Source organism: Tursiops truncatus, chromosome 15, assembly GCF_011762595.2.
Source record: "Tursiops truncatus isolate mTurTru1 chromosome 15, mTurTru1.mat.Y, whole genome shotgun sequence".
NCBI lineage: Eukaryota > Metazoa > Chordata > Mammalia > Artiodactyla > Delphinidae > Tursiops > Tursiops truncatus.
The window spans coordinates 28,869,679-28,887,190 of NC_047048.1; the positions used below are offsets into that span (position 1 = coordinate 28,869,679).

The following is a 17,512-nucleotide window of genomic DNA, read 5'->3' on the forward strand; positions in this document are numbered from 1 at the left end:
TTCGCTCACAGTTCTGGAGGCCAGAAGTCTCAAATCAAGGTGGCTGCATGATTCTAGTCTCTGCCACCATCTTATTATGGCCCCCGCCCACCCCATTCCCCGCTCCCCACCCCCATGTCTATGTGTCTCAAACCTCCCTCTGCCCTTCTCTTATAAGGACACCTGGTGATGGATTTAGGGCCCACCCTACATCCAGGAGGGTCTCATCTCCAGATCCTTAATTACATTTGCAAAGACCTTCCTCCCTCCCCAAATAAGGTCACATTCACAGGTTCGGGGGTGTAGGACAGAGACCTATCTCTTTGGGGGACACTGTTTAACCCACTACACCCAGTAAGCCAGGGTTAGTACCAGGCAGAGCTCTCCCCACACCCCAGCCCTGATCTGGGCTGTCATTACCAAGACCACAGGTGGGACAAGGGACAGATTCTGGAGCCTTCGAGCCTGGCTTGGAATCCTGACCTTACCTCTTATTTGCTGTGAGACCTCAGGCAAGTAACTTACCCTCTCTGTCCCTCCGTTTCTTCACCTGTAAAATGAGGATAAGCGAGTCCATTATCCTTCTCATAATGGAAATGAAGTGAGTTGATAAACATAGAACCTCAGAGCAGTGCCTGCCTGGAACCTAGAGAGCTCTCAATAAATGTTTGATAACTAAATACGTAAAACGGTGTCTGGCACACTGTGGATGCTCAGTAAATGCCAATTATCATCTGAGGGCGCCTGGTAAAAAGGATTCCTTACCAATCATCTCCTGGTTCCCCTCCTTACTCCCCTGCCCCCTGGAGAGAGACAGAGAGGGGCACAATAGTCCCATTTGTCAGATGGGACCACTGAGCCCTGGTGGTAGGGGGGCAGCCCAAATCTGGCATCCTGGCCCCACTGAGGGTACCATGTGCTGGCTCCCAGACTAGGTCTGACCCCTGACAACATCTTCAAAGCAAAACGAGAAAAGCAGAACAAGTTAGCAGGTGTTTCCTAGAGTTAAAGCTAACCACAGGGACAGTATCACAAAGACTAGTGGTTCCCAGAGGGTGATCCCCGGGCCAACGTCACCTGGGGACTTGTTAGGAATGCACGTTCTCACTGATGCCTGAAGTTGGGGACCACTGGCCTAGGGCTGCAAAGCACAGGTGGAGAGCTGGCCCCCGTGGGCTAGAGTTACGTATCTGCCACCTAAGAGCTCTGTGGCCTCAGGCACGTCCCTTCATGTCCCGCAGCATCCTCCTCCCAGATGGAAACGACGTGTCTGGCTCCTGGGGCTGCACCTCAGTGAGTTCAGACCTGGCACCGCTGATCACTGTAATTATTGCCTAGGACTAGCTTGCATTTGACATTATGAGCTTCCTTGTGTGCGTGCGTGTGTGCACGTGTGTGTGTGTGTGTGTGTGTGTGTGTGTGTGTGTGTGTATGCACACATGCACAGTGAACATTTTTCCTTTTAGGAAGGGATGAAAACAGTAGATATTAGTTGGTTTCTTCAAAACTCCATACTTTGTACATTTTTAAAAATTTTAATTAATTTATTTTTGGCTGTGTTGGGTCTTCATTGCTGTGCGCGGGCTTTCTCTAGTTGCGGTGAGCGGGGGCTACTCTTCGTTGCAGTGCACGGCTTTCTTATTGCAGTGGCTTCTCTTGTTGCAGAGCACGGGCTCTAGGTGCATGGGCTTCAGTAGTTGTGGCACATGGGCCCAGTAGTTGTGGCTCACGGGCTTAGTTGCTCCGTGGCGTGTGGGATCTTCCTGGACCAGGGCTCAAACCCATGTCCCCTGCATTGGCAGGTGGATTCTTAACCGCTGTGCCACCAGGGAAGTCTTAGAATTTTAATATTAAAATATTTGCACATTTCATTCTCACAAACGTCCCCACGAGGTCGCTTTTAACAGGCAAGAAAATCAGGGCACAGAGAAGTTAGGTAGCGGCCCACGGTCATACAGCAGGTCAATGTGGAGCGATTCTGACCTCACACACCGGTTCCAGAGCCCACACTTGGCACCCCTCAGCTCTGTGGCCCTGGGGGACCAGAGACTCAGTGGGGAAATGAAGGAATAGAGAGAGGCAGTGGGGTCTGGAGGAGCTGGGCAGGACACAGCGAGAGCGGCCAAGGGTGGGGGCAGGTGGGCTGGGCAGAAAGCCCTGGGGGTCTCCGACAGCAAGGGGTTGGGGGGACAGCGGGAGAGCGGGCCCTGCTGCAGAATCACCCCTGCCTGGGCCTCACTAAGCAAAGCAGGGCTTGTCTGGGCCCTTCCGGAAGGCAGTTATCAGTTATCAGCCGCCTTGAGCCCGTGCACTCCCTTCACAGCAGTAATCCCACTTCTTGGAAACCCTCCTAAGGAAATTCCCCCCTTCCTCCTCCTGGGGCTAAGCTACTAAGAGGGTGGCTTTGTCTCTCAGCCCGGGGACCACACACATTTCCTGAGAAAGGCGAGGCTGCTGGGTGTAAGGCGCTCCCCTCCCCCCAGCACCTGGTGGGAAGGGTGGATGGGAAGGGTAATGAGGTGGGGTATGGAAGGCGGAGGGCTGAGGGGCCCTGTGGGTGGCCAAGGCCAGGCCGGGGTTCATTAACCTTTATGAGTTCCTCTTCAGACCATTTTTGGGCTGAATTTTTTTCTGAATGTTATTTAATGCTGTTTAATTCCCTGTCCATGTGGCACCCCAAATCGATCGTGTGTGTGTGTGTGTGTGTGTGTGTGTGTGTGTGTGTGTGGTTTTTTTCATCGAGGTATATACAACCTACATACAGTAAAGTGTACAGCTTTGTGAATTTTTACACCTACGTACACATATGTAAACCGAGACCCAGATCAAGATTCGAGCCCTGGCTACTCCAAGCGTGCTCCTTAGACCAGCAGCATCCACCTCTCCAGGGAGCTCTTGGAAATGCAGAACTGCAGGCCCCACCAGTATCTCGCGTGGGTCAGAATCTGCTTCCACTGAACAAGACCCCAGGGGATCCGTCAGGTCCTGGGTCTGGAAGCAGGCTCAGCCATGCCTGGACCTCACTCTCTCACCAGGCCTCACTCTCTCACGACTGCTCAGAGAGCCTTTCCAACGGAGGGAAGGGAGTCACACAGCAGGTGACTAACGGGTCCAGGGCACCAGTTGCCGCAACCAGGCCTCTTGCCCTGGACATTGCTACTTTGGGTCTCTACTTACCCATCTGCAAATAGGCATAAATATCTCTTCCCAACCGCCTCCCACAGCCGTGGGAGCCCTTGTAACACGGGGCCTGTGCCCCACCGGGCACTTTCTCAGGCATGTCTGTGCACCACCTCACTTAAGCCAACAAGCTTAGAAGACAGGAACTATTATTAATACCAACACCATATCGATACAAATATATCATCTCAATAACGGGCCATTTTACAGGGCAGAAAACCAAGGCTTGGGGAGGTTAGACAACTTTCCCGAGATCACTACAAAGCAGGGCAGCCAAGCTTTGAACCCATTCTGTCTGAATCCAGAGCCCTGACTGATTTTAACCTGAGTCTCTCACACAGTAAGCAACATGGGACGTCCCTCCAGCAAGCTAGTTTGAGAAAGAAAGCTTCTTTCTTCTCTTTCTTCCTTTGGGAAAAAACAAAAACAAACTGGAAAACCCAACCACAAGAATAATGCATGCACATGATGTAAACAAAAATTCAAAGCATCCAAAGGCTTTGCTGGAGAAAGTAGGCTTCCCTCCCACGCCATCCCCAGCCTCCCATGGCCCTCCCTGGAGACAATCCCTGTGATCAATTTCTTGTGCCCCTTTTCAAACATGCTCTGCGTGGACAGTACGTGGAAATACATACTGTGTTTTCTCACTTATATTGTACAAATGGGGGCATGCTCTATATCCAGACCTGCTCCTTGCTTTTACTGCCCTGCACTTTGTCTTCCTATCAGCCCATAAAACCCGGGTTATGGTTTGGCTGTGCTGTAATTCACCTCGCTGCCTCCAGATTGCCCAGCACATGGGTCGTCTCCAGTCTTTTATGACCACAGCATTGCTGTGCCCAGGCCCCTTGCACTCCCATTCTTTCGAGCTCCGATGAACCTTTCTGTAAGATGCCACCCAGAGGTGGAACGCCCAGCCCTGGGTGTGTGTGGTTTCAGGCTTGGCAGATACAAGGGGCATTTCTTATCTGCCAGCCTTGGACTGGGCTCAAGTTGCCTGAAGCCTCTGGTGCCCAGATCCTGGGTGGGGGCTGACGGGAGGGGCCCAGGGTAGGGAACGTCAGTGCTTTCCAAGAAACTAAAAATGGAACCAGAGAAAGGTGCTAGCAGCTCCTTGGGAGAGAGGGACCTGGCTGTGCAGCTACTTCTCCAGAGATAAGGGTCTGGAGCTTCCCTTTCCCTGAACATCTTGGGGGACAGCCTTGCCGCACACCCACCCCACTCACATCCTTCGAGGCCTCTCAGACCTGAGCTTTGCCTTGGACCAGGGCCTGGAAGGCAGTGGAAGATTTTCTGTGTGTTCACTTCATCGACGGTCATACGGCAGCGACGTGCGAGGACGCGTTGGTGCTAACCTCCCTGGGCCAGGCAGAGCCCCTCTTTTACTTTCACAGCTATTTGTTGGGTGCTAGCTAGGCGCCAGTGTTTATTTCAAGTTCCAGTGACCGTGTAGACATTAGTTCACTTAATCCTTGAAAATATACCGTGAGGTAGGTATGGTTATTATGCCCATCTTACAGATGAGGAAACAGAGGCCTGACAGGTTAAGAACCACATCAAGGTGACACAGCTAATGAGGAGCAGAGCCCATGTCCTCACCATTAAGCTGCAGGCGGTGGCTCTCATGGGTGAGTGAGCTCCAGCAGCCCCTGGGGGACTTGTTAAAACATGTTGTGCTGTCCACACCCCCCAAGTTCTTGACTCCATAGGTATGAGTTGGTCATCAAGGCCCTCAGACCAGGGATTCCTCACGAAAGGTCTCATGTGTGCCCACCCCCACCCCACGGCCTGTGGCCTTGGCTTCACCAGTGTCCCCAACCCCAAATAAGGAGCCACTCAGGACACACCCACCAGAAGTTGCAAAATGAAAAAGAGACCGGACGTGGCGAGGGAGGGCGGAGCTGCTGCTTGCTGCTGGGGTGAAGGTGGTACAACGCTGCGGACATCTGCTTGGCAGCACTGACCGAGGCTGGACGCAACCCCGCAATCCCACCTCTGAGTCTCTGCGAGACTCAGAGAAATGCAGCTGCATGTTCACCAAAAGACAGACAAGAGTGCTCGGATCGGCGCTATTCATAACAGCCCAGTTGGGGACGTAGAACTCATCGATAATAGAGCAGATAAATAAACTGTGGTCTGTTCGTACAACCGAATATTATACAGCGATGAGGATGAACTAATGTAACCACACACATCAACAGAGTGAGGAAAACAGACCTAGTGTTCAGACAAAGAAGCCAGACACAAAAGAGGACGCCTGCAGGACTGCATTTACGAGGAACAGGGCAGGGACTCTGGTGACACAGTCTGATGGCCAGGGACCTGTTGGGGGAGGGACATCGGCTGTGCAGCGCGGGTGGGAGCTGCCGGGAGCTGCCTGTCCTCTGTCTCAGTCTGGTGGCCACCACACAAGCGTGCACACAGGCGTGCGCACATGTAACATTCCATCAAAGTTCTGGGAACTCTGCTATTTACGTTTTCCCACAATAATTTATTTTACAATACAATAAAATTTATTTTAATTGTAGCAAAATACACATAAAACTTACCATCGTAACCATTTTTAAGCATCCAGTAGTGGTAAGTAGGTTCATATTGTTGATAGCCAATCTCCAGATCTCTTTCCCCCTCACGAAACGGAAACTCTACACCTAGGAAGAAACCACGCCCCATCTCTCCACTCCCTGCAGTCCCTGGCAACCACCATTCCACTGTGTCTCTGTGACTGTAACTACTCTAGGGACACATGTAAGTGGCATCATACAATAGCTGTCCTTTCGTGACTGGCTTCTTTCACTGAGCGTAGTGACCTAGTGACCGTAAGGTTCACCCATGCTGTAAGATGTCAGAATTTCCTTCCTTTTTAAAGCTGAGTAATATTCCGTTGTATGGATACACCACATTTTGTTTATCCATTCCCCCGTGATGGACACTTGGGTTGTTTCCACCTTTTGGCCATTGTGAAGAATGCTGCTATGAACGTGACTGTGCAAAGGCCCAATTTTGTTTTACGATTTCACACCCACAAATGACGAGGCACGGAGGCTGGCAGGACAGAGGTTCTAAGGCAGAGTTCTGGAGTCAGACTGGGTTGGAGACCCAGCCCAGGCACTGTCAAACTGTGTGACCTTGGGTCAGACACTTTCCCTCTCTGACCTTCCATCCTTATGTCCTCATCTCTACGGGGTGAATAATGGAGAGCACTTAGCGTATCAGCTACTGTTACTATTCTCACTATCGTCACCCCCACAACACACACACACACACACACACACACACACACACACACACACACAGCCTCTGTACTCAGCTCCCAGACCCTAGAAAGGGTTTTGATCTCCCTAGATCAGTCATTCTCACAGAGTGGGGCAGGGGCCAGGAGAACCCCCTCGAGGAGCACCAAAACCACTGAAAATCCAAAGGCTGCCTTCTTTTCCTGAAGGCCAGGATCTACCTGTTTTTCAGTAGGGGTGGGGGGCGGGGGGCCATGGAGATGTGGAGGGAGGCTTCTTACAAAGAAAGGAGTGAGTTATTGAGGGTCATTAAAAATGGGACAGTTTTGGGCTTCCCTGGTGGCGCAGTGGTTGAGAGTCCTCCTGTCGATGCAGGGGACACGGGTTCGTGCCCCGGTCTGGGGAGATCCCACGTGCCGCGGAGCGGCTGGGCCCGTGAGCCACGGCCGCTGAGCCTGCACGTCCGGAGCCTGTGCTCCGCAACGGGAGAGGCCACAACAGTGAGAGGCCCGCGTACCGCAAAAAAAAAAAAAGACAGTTTTAACTTTACTTTATTGCCCTCCAATCCTTTGTTACCACCAAGCTGATTTCTCTTCAGTTACAAGCTGCTCGCGGTTGTGTCCTGTGTCCCAAGGGCCCAGGGGTCCTCAAGCCCCTGAGACCTCGGCATCGTGCAGTTTCTGGGCAGAGGAAACTCTGCCTCGCGCTCGGCAGCTGGGCCCCCTCACGCACACAGCTGTCTTAAACCAGAGGGTTTAGTCCTCGCATGTGGAGGTGTTTTAAGATCCACATTCCCAGCCCCATTTCTCTACAGCATCGGATGAGGGGCTGGGGTGGACCCCCAGAACCTGCATTTTAATAAAACTGCAGGAGAGGCCACAGTCCACGCTTGGAACTACCCGGCTCCCACCTCGTCCCTGCCTCCTCTGCCTCTGGGGGCCCGTGGGTACCGGGTCCTCTGTGCTCACCTGCCCCAGCACTATGGTTCTGGGCCAGGGCGAGAAGATTTTCTCTCCTAGAAAGTTTTAAAATAACAGCTCTATTGAGATACAACCCACAAACCATACACTTCGCCCATTTAAAGTGGTTTTCGTGCATTCACAGAGCTGTGCAACCATCCCCACAATCAATTTCAGAACGTTCTCATCATCCCAAAAGACACCCTGTACCCATTTACGGCCCCTCCCCACATCACCTCCCCCCAGTCCTAGGCAACCACTAGTCTACTTTCTGCCTCTATGGATTCATATTTAAACATTTCTTATAAATGGAATCATACAAAATGTGGTCTTTTGTGTCTGGCTTCCTTCAAATAGCATGTTCTCAAGTTTGATCCGCGGTATAGCATGTGTCAGCACTTCATTATTATTTTTTTTACATCTTTATTGGTATATAATTGCTTTACAATGCCGTGTCGGACTTCACTCATCTTTTATGTTATTTTATTTATTTTTTATATAGCAGGTTCCTATTAGTTATCCATTTTATACATATTAGTGTATAGATGTCAATCCCAATCTCCCAATTCATTCCACCCCCTACCCCCCACCACATCCAGAATTAGAGTCTGTCATACAGAATGAAGGAAGTCAGAAAGAGAAAAACAAATATCGTATATTAACGCATATATGTGGAACCTAGAAACAAGGTACTGATGAACCGGTTTGCAGGGCAGAAATAGAGGCACAGATAAAGAGACTTCATTCATTTTTATCGCCAAATGATATTCTGTCATACACCCAGGAGCTTTTTTTTTTTTTTTTGATCGATGATTGATTATTTTGTGGGGGGGGGGTGGTTCTTCCTTGCTGTGTGCGGGCTTTCTTTAGTTGCGGCGAGCAGGGGCTACACTTCGTTGTGGTGCGTGGGCTTCTTATTGCTGTGGCTTCTCTTGTTGCAGAGCTCGGGCTCTAGGTGTGCAGGCTTCAGTAGTTGCAGCACGTGGACTCAGTAGTTGTGGCTCACGGGCTCTAGAGCGCAGGCTCAGTATTTGTGGCATACGGGCTTCGTTGCTCCGTGGCATGTGGGATCTTCTTGGACCAGGGATCGAACATCTGTCCCCTTCATTGGCAGGCGGATTCTTAACCACTGCACCACCAGGGAAGTCCCACCCAGGAGCTTTTATTTATTTATTTTTTTAATGTTTTTTGTTGTTGTTGTTTTGTTTTTTGGCCTCAAGGCATATGGGATCTTAGCTCCCTGACCAGGGATCGAACCCATGCCCCCTGCATTGGAAGGCAAAGGCTTAACCACTGGACCGCCAGGGAAGTCCCCACCCAGGAGCTTTTAAAACATACTGATGTGGCCGCCCCACCCCAGACTGATCCAATTAGTTGGAGGGGAGGGGACAGGACAGGATTTGTAAAGCTCCCTGGACAGACTAGGAGAATCCCTGCTGTCACTCCTTCAAAACTCCAAGCCATAAAAAAAAGATAAAATCTTGCCATCTGTGATGAGGTGGATGGACCTTGAGGGTATTATGCTAAGTGAAATAAGTCAGATGGAGAGAGACATATACCGCATGATTTCACTCATATGTGGAATGGAAAAAACAACAACAGAAACGCACACACAAAATTAATGAACACATCGAACAAGAACAAACAATTCGATTCAGAGATCAGAGTGGTGGTTACCAGGGGGGTGGGCAGGGGATCGAAATGGGTAAAGAGAATCAACTGTGATGGATAGAAACTAAATTTTTGGTGTTGAGCACGCTACAGTGTATACAAAAGTAGAAATATAATGTTGTACACATGAAACATATGTTATAAACCAATGTTACCGCAATAAAAAATAAATTAAAAAAAACAAGATTCCAGGGCAGGTCTTATGAGCACCATTTCACAGACTAGGAAATTGGGGCTCAGAGAGGGGATTGTGTCACCAGCCCAGGGTCCTGCAGACAGAACTGCTGAAGTGGATCTGACTTCCTCCCTCCACTTGTTCAACATCAACAAGGTGCCAACTGTATGCCTGGCACCATGAGATTCAAATGATCCAATGACTGAGACATTCCTTCATGTTATTTAGTTATTTAGCCTGGCCTCTGTTTAACCACGAGTAGAATGAATGGAATGAGGATGGGAAGGCCGAGCGACTGCAAGGGCAGGTGATGCGTTCATCAGTGTTTTAAATCAAGTGGTGCTTCTCAGTCTTTGGGGAGTGCCCACCCCACAGAGGATCTAATGGACACAATGGGAAATGCTTTTATGGTGACCACATTTTTGCCTATAATTATAGGGGATTCTCCATCCTTTGAAGCCCACTGGTAAGAACCCAACCATACACTGAATACCTTCTTCTCTGAGCATCTGTGATTTGCCAGGCGCTGGGGCTGCAGCCATGAGCTGGTCCACGTCCTTGCTCTCAAGGGGACTGAGATCTGGTACAGGGCGGCAAACAAATAAGGAGGCAGGACCGTCCAGCTGTGTGGAGGACAGAGAATGCAAGCGGGCTGGGAAAGGCTCCCTGTGCCTGGGAGGGCAGGGCAGACCTGTGACATTTTGCTGAGATCTGATGATAAGAAGGGCATTCCAGGCAGAGGGAACAGCCCGGCAAAGGCCCTGAGGTGGGAACAGGATTGGAATTCTGGGAACTGAAAGGGGGCCATACATAATGCGTAAGAAGGTGGGTAGGGGCCAGTGTCTGGCTCTTTTCTAGGCAAGAGGACGGGGCAGGGAACAGGCCAGACTTGGCCAAGTCCTCTTGGAGCTGGGGGTGGACAGAGCCAGCGCTTTCACAAAACACATCTCAACAGCCGGGAGGGTGAGGGCCGGGGCATGGTGTCTAGGCAGGGAGACGCGGAGGCCTGAGGTTGGGCAAACAAAGGCCCATTTGCAGGCAAAGTGTCACAGGAGGGACTTGCACAGACCTGAAGCTGGAATAGTGGTTGTTTCCCAAGCGGAGAATGAGACTAAAGGTGGTTTCAACAAAGTCCCGAGAGAAGGGGTCCCAGCTGCAGTCAAACCCACTGGCATTTGCTAAAACTTCTAAACTGGGCAAAACCGGAGCGCCCAAATGTTTTCTCTGAGCCGGAACATTTTATATATGGAAATAAATGTAGACATTCTTTTGAGCACCCACAATGTGCCTGGCCCTGGGCTGTAGGCTGATATAACTACTATTCATATCCTGGTTGTTATTTTCAGACAGCTTCCTGAGTCCTTTCAGCATATTTACCTGCATCTCCCATGGAGTGGGTTGAACAGTGCCTCTAAAAAGATATGTCCCTGTCCTAACCCCCAAAACCTGTGAAGACGACCTAATTTGGAAATAGGTTCTTCGCAGATGTAATTAAAATAAGGCTCTCAAGTTTGGGATTGACTGCTATATTTAAAAAGGATAACCAGCAAGTATAGCACAGGGAACTCTGCTCAATGTTATGTGGCAGCCTGGATGGGAGGGGAGTTTGGGGGAGAATGGATACATGTGTATGTATGGCTGAGTCCCTTTGCTGTGCACCTGAAACTATCACAACATTGTTTTTATTTTTTACTTTTTTGTGGTACGCGGGCCTCTCACTGTTATGGCCTCTCCCGTTGCGGAGCACAGGCTCCGGACGCGCAGGCTCAGCGGCCATGGCTCACGGGCCCAGCCGCTCCGCGGCACGTGGGATTTTCCCGGACCGGGGCACGAACCCATGTCCCCTGCATCAGCAGGCGGACTCTCAACCACTGCGCCACCAGGGAAGCCCTCACAACATTGTTAATTGGCTATACTCCAATATAAACTAAACAGTTTTAAAAAACACATAAAATAAGGCTCTCAAGATGAGCTAATCCTGGACTAGGGTGAGCCCTAACTCCAGAGACAAGAAGCCCATGTGAAGATGCAGGCAGAGCTTGGAGTGACATATCTACAATCCGAGGAACACCAAAGCCTTCTGGTGGCCTCCAGAAGCAGGGAAAGAGGCCTGGGGATTCTCCCCCAGAGCCTCCAGGAGAAACCAGCCCTGTGGACACCTTTTTTCAGACTTCTGGCCTCCAGAACTGTGGCAGAAGACATTTCTGTAGTTTGAAGCCACCCAGTCTGTGGTCACTTGTTACAGCAGCCCAAGGAAACTAACACAACATATATAATTTATTACGGGGTTCACATACACAGGGGTTTGTGCTGACCTTTTACACTGATATGGGAACAGAGGTCAAAAACTTTGGGGGAGGGCTTCCCTGGTGGTGCAGTGGTTGAGAATCTGCCTGCCAATGTAGGGGACACGGGTTTGAGCCCTGGTCTGGGAAGATCCCACATGCCGCAGAGCAACTAGGCCCATGAGCCACAACTACTGAGCCTGCGCGTCTGGAGCTCGTGCTCTGCAACAAGAGGGGCCACAACAGTGAGAGGCCCGCGCACTGCCATGAAGAGTGGTCCCCGCTCGCTGCAACTAGAGAAAGCCCTCACACAGAAACAAAGCCCCAACACAGCCAAAAATAAATAAATAAATAAAAATTAAAAAAAAAACAACAACTTCAGGGGACCCCTCGCTTAGCCTGCCTGATTTCGAACCTCCCCCTCACGCTGTAACCTTGGACAAGTTCTTTGGTTTATCTGGCTTCAGTTGCCTCATCTGTCCAAAGAGATTAACCAATGGGTTAAATGAAATTCCGATATGAGGCTCATGTGGTGTGGACATGTAGTGGATCTCCATCACCAGCTGCTGGGAGTTCTGTTGTCAGGGCTGCTGCCTTAGAGTCAGTGGTGGCTTCCGCTTCGGCAAGCCCTGTCTGGCCCCACGATCCCCCTCCCTTCAGGAAAGGGGCAGGAGTAGGTTTCCGGGTCATGGGGTAAAGCCTCCAGGTGGGATTCCGCAGAGGGAACACTGTTCCCTGGAAAATTCTGGGCCAGGTTTTCAGTCCAGCAATGGAGGCCTCCCAAGAAGAGGTCAGGGGGGTGATTTATGAACTGAGAAAGCCCAAGCAGGGTGACCTCTCTGCTGGGCTCAGAAGGAACAGTCCCTGTGGCCAGGATACTTCTGGGGGCCCACTGAAATGTTCTGAGTGCTTTTAACATAGGAGGGAAAAACAGATGTGGTAATAATGAATATGTAATAATGACTCCAGCCTAGATTATAGTCACTTCATACAATGTGGCCATAAAATACAGCTTTATTTTTCCTTTTTTTTATGGAGGAGGTATTCATGGAAGCATCCCTGGACCAACGACCCCGGAGAGGGATTGAAGCTGAGGGACAAGAGGGCTTGGCCGGCCCAAGTAAGGAGTTTCAGAACCCAGACCAGCAAGGGAGCAGAGAGGCCTGATCTGGAAAGCGGTGCCGGCCATGCCCATACTCCCTGCCCTACTGGTCATCAGGCCACCATTGCGGGAGGGCCGCTGCTCCTGGAACAGCAAACCAAGTGCTTGCTGACCAGGTGCTGTGCCCAGGCTACATGGGGAAAATAATATTTAATCCTTCCCATGACCCTGTGCGGGAGGACTGTTATTCCCATTGGGCAGATGGAGAAACTGAGGCCAAGAGAGTCCCTGCACATAACGCAGGGCCTCAATAAATGTCTGCTGAGTGTGAACTGGATGCATAGAAGGTCCTGCGCCCAAACTATCACCACTGGTAAGGGTAGAGCTGGGATTTGAACCCAAGCATCCCTGCTCCAGACCCTCAGCTATAACCACCACCTTCTACGGCCTTGCGGTACACATGCCAGCCCTGCTCTGGTGGTATTTCTAATCCTGTACGGTTGACCTTACCAGCCCTGTTTCCAGGTGAGGAAACAGAGGTTCAGAGGGCTGAACACGCCTGTCCAATTTCCACTTGACTCTGTAAGTGGCTTCCTTTCCCTCCCTCTGCAGTGTCCTTTGATCCAAAAGCCGGGGAGGGGCAAGCGGCAGTGCCTATCCAGGCTGCAGAGCGTTGGTGTTTATCTGACGCCCTACCCGACCACAGCAGGCTGACCCTTGCCCATTATCCCAGCAGGAAAACAAGGGAGGGGTTCCTGCCAGCCCTGGGGGCAGGGGCAGGGCTGGCTGCTGCCCACCCCTGTTGTCTTGATAGCCAAAGGGCCACCATCTGAATTTTAGGGACAGGCCTTCCCGGGCTGTGGGGCAAGAGAGAAGGGTCTGGGCAGGGGAGGCTCCCCCAGGGGAATGAAAAGAACTTCAGACCCAAGTTCCCCCAGTTGGCTCTCACCTTGGATAAATCAGTTTGTCCCTCTGATCCACCTGTGAAATGGGGCCTTCCAAGAGGGGCTTCAGGGATGAGACAGCCAGTGTGGGCCAGCCTCGGCTTCCTCACCTTTAAACTGGGGATAAGGACGCCGACCCTGAGGGCTTCTCCTGGAGCGCAGATGTGGGAGGTGCCCAGCACAGCCGCCCTCATCACATGATGCATGTAGGCTCCTGCATTTTTTTTAAAAAAATTAATTAATTAATTTTTTAATGGCTGCGTTGGGTCTTCGTTGCTGCGAGCAGGCTTTCTCTAGTTGTGGCGAGCGGGGGCTACTCTTCTTTACGGTGTGCGGGCTTCTCATTGTGGTGGCTTCTCTTGTTGCGGAGCACAGGCTCTAGGTGCACGGGCTCAGTAGTTGTGGCACGTGGGCTCAGAAGTTGTGGCTCGCGGGCTTCAGAGCACAGGCTCAGTAGTTGTGGCGCATGGGCTTAGTTGCTCCGTGGCATGTGGGATCTTCCTAGACCAGGGCTCGAACCCGTGTCCCCTGCATTGGCAGGCAGACTCTTAACCACTGAGCCACCAGGGAAGCCCAGACTCCTGCTTTTTAACAGATGTCATGGAGGTTCTGACCCAAAGGATCTGGGGACAGCTATAAATAGTTCTCAAAGCACCTTTTTCTCTGGTCTTATTAGCTTTTTGTTGTTGTTTTTTAAACCACAAAACTACCACTATGTGTGCTGGATCATGTCACTCAGGACAAGGCAGCTGTGCTGAAGGGCCCATCATCTCCCTTACTTTTTTTTTTTTTTTTTTTTTTGCGGTATGCGGTCCTCTCACTGCTATGGCCTCTCCCGTTGCGGAGCACAGGCTCCGGACACGCAGGCTCAGCGGCCATGGCTCACGGGCCCAGCCACTCCGCGGCATGTGGGATCTTCCCGGACCGGGGCACAAACCCGTGTCCCCTGCATCGGCAGGCGGACTCTCAACCACTGCGCCACCAGGGAAGCCCCATCATCTCTCTTCCTTTAATCCAACCTTTGGGGAAAAACAGGGGTAACAGTTCGGTGTTATACAAGTTTCACACTTTTCTCTCTTCTCAGACAAACATATTTGGACATAATTTGGGTTCCCTTCTTCTAGGTTTTTTTTTTTTTTGGCCACGCTTGTGGAATTTTAGTTCCTCTACCAGAAATCAAACCTGGGCCCTCAGCAGTGATCACACAGAGCCCTAACTGCTGGACCGCCAAGGAATTCCCTAGTTTTTTTTTAAATTGAGGTATAGTTGATGTACCGTATTATATGTTACAGATGTACAACATAGTGATTCACAACTTTTAAAAGGTATGCTCTATTTATAGTTATTATAGATTATTGGCTATATTCCCCGTGGTGTACAGCATTTCCTTGTAGCTTATTTTATACATAATAGTTTGTACCTCTTACTCCCCTACCCCGATGTTGCCCCTCCCCCCTTTCCTCGCCCCACTGGTAACCACTAGTTTGTTATCTACATCTGTGCATCTGCTTCTTTTTTGTCATATTCACTAGTTTGTTGTATATTTTAGATTCCACATGTAAGTGATATCATAGAGTATTTGTCTTTCTCTGTCTGACTTATTTCACTTAGCATAATGCGCTCCAAGTCCAACCTTGCTGCTGTAAATTGAAATATTTCATTCTTTTTTATGGCTGATATTTTAAAAATTTTATTTAAAAAAAAATTCATGTTTTCTGCATTCTTGTTTTGACAGCCCCTAGTGTCGACACACAGAGCATGGAGGAGGGGGCTTTGGGGAAACAGAGGCCCGCCTGGAGGGAGTCCCAGCGGAGGCACTGAAGCCTCGGAGGTGATCTGGGGACCGGGCGGCCCAGCAGGGGTACCTGGGCTTCCTGCAGTCCTCCCCAGGGAGCAGCTCACATGCCGCCTCCCCTGCCCGGGTGGGTGAGGGCCCACGACTAGCTGCACAGCCCGGCCAACCGCAGACCAGGCGGGAAAGTGAAAATAAACGCTGGCTGGCATCCGAGTTTCTGTTTCCTGTCACACAAATGTCTTATCGTCCCCTGGGCCGTGTGTGCAGTGGGGTCACCTGGGCTGCTTTTGATTTTCTTAAGGAATAACATTTACATAACGAGTGTAGGAACCATATCAAAAAATTGTCAGTGCCCAGCTCGACAATTTTATACATTCGCCACTCAAATCAAAATCAAGGTCATGCCCAGCCTCCCAGAGGGTTTCTTTACACCCTTTCCCACCCACCCCCTAGCAGAGGTAACCACTGCTCTGCCGTCTAGAAATATCAGTTAGCTGTGCCTGTTCTTGAACTGTGTACAAAGCAAGCAGTCACACGGTATGAGTCTCTCTTTTCTGGTTTCTTTCACCTGGAGTGACGTGGGTGAGGGTCGTGTATGACGTTGCATGATGGGCAGCTGCTCTGTTTTATTGCTGAGACGTGTCCTACTGTGCAGATATGCCTCAGTTTGTGTATCCAATCTCCTGTTGATGGATATTCGGGATGTTTCCAGTTTGGGGCTGTTAGGAACAAAGTTGCTGTGAGCATTTGTGTGCGAGTCTTTGCGTGGACACAGGCTTTCTTTCCTCTTGGGTAAATACCTAGGAATGGGGCTGCTGGGTCATCAGCTATGTTTACTTTATAAGAGATTGCCAAATGGCTTTCCTCGCTGGCTGCTCAGAGCTGTTTCTAGACCTCAGAGGCTCCGCTCCACATCACAGCAAACCTATAAAACGACCCGTGAGCCACATTAAACATCTTTGTTGTTTTGGAGTAAAAATAGTTTTTTTCAGGGGCTTTGCTAATTTTGCTTTTTTAAATAATTTGGCCCGAGTAACTCATTTGCTCAGGTGGGTCTGCTGGAGTTTCTCAGCAATCACGTTTGGGCAGTCTGACAAGGGAGATAACTGAACACCCAAATTGTTTTTCATTTAGAGTAAGGTTTTTATGAATAATACATTTAGAACCCATGAATGTCCTTCCCTTTCTCAATGGATTTGTGAACTCCTTTGCACCCCTCAAAACCCCACTCAAAGGTCCACACATCCATGAAGGCTTCTGGTTATAGACAATGGCAGCCTCTCCTCCCCCACCCCACCCCCAGCGCAAAGCCTGATGGCACACTCCCTTGGAGGAGAGCACTGGGCACTATCACAGTTAGTGCACCGAGGAGCGTGTATCTGGAGTACAGGGAGTGCTGCACGCCTTCCCGGATGCTTGGCCCAGGCTGGACGCCTGGCACATGTTTGTTGATCTGATTTTCCAGAGTTCTCTGTATGTCAGGTGCCCTAACCCAGAAATGCAGGGTCCGGTGGCAGAGGAGCTCATACCGCCTTGAACATGGATGTAAGATACTAAGTGCTGGGGGGGCAAAGACCACGTTTTCTTCCAATTCTCTGAGAAGCTGTCTGTGACCCCCAAAGGACTGAGGGGGAGAATCTTTGATGGCCCTGGAAAGAGTGTTCCCTGGGAGAGGGCACTGGTGACTTGTAAGCATGAGGAACAAAGGAGGGGACAGAGGGGGTTCATTCAATGAGCATTTAGAACACACCACCGCCCCTGCACTGGGCCCTGGGGATGTGGCAGGAACAAGACAGACAAGGTCTAGGGGTAGACAGTAAGCAAAGAAAGATGACTTTAGATGTGAAAGATGCGATAAAGAGGAGGAGCGAGAGCAGAAGCGAGCTCAGGGAGGGCCCCTCTGAAGAGCCAAAGCCCTGTATGGCAAGAAGCAGCCAGCCAGGCAAGGCTACAGGCCAGCGTGCTCCACACTGGGGAACAGCCAGTGCAACGGTCCTAAGGCTGGAACACCTTGCTGTGCTGGAAGGCTAGCCAGGTGGCCCTCGGCATCCCAGGTGTCTGCAGCATGCAGAGTGGCGGAGGTGAAGATGGGTGTGTGCAGGGGAGGGGAGTGGGTTTGTCTCAGGCCAGCTCTGGGGGCCCATGGGACTTGGGGCTGAGGGGATTCCAGGCATAGTGACAGCCTGGCG

General features: G+C 50.7%; 1 long non-coding RNA gene across 1 annotated transcript in view; it reads right to left on the reverse strand.

The window, feature by feature from the left end:
• LOC141276491 (uncharacterized) overlaps window positions 1-9,776 on the reverse strand; it is a 59,776-nt gene extending 50,000 nt beyond the window's left edge. The window contains exons 1-2 of the long non-coding RNA XR_012326116.1: window positions 9,691-9,776; window positions 505-529 (exon numbers count right to left, since the gene is read on the reverse strand). This is a non-coding gene — a long non-coding RNA (uncharacterized lncRNA). The remainder of the gene's footprint in view (window positions 1-504; window positions 530-9,690) is intronic.
• Window positions 9,777-17,512: the final 7,736 nt, after the last annotated feature.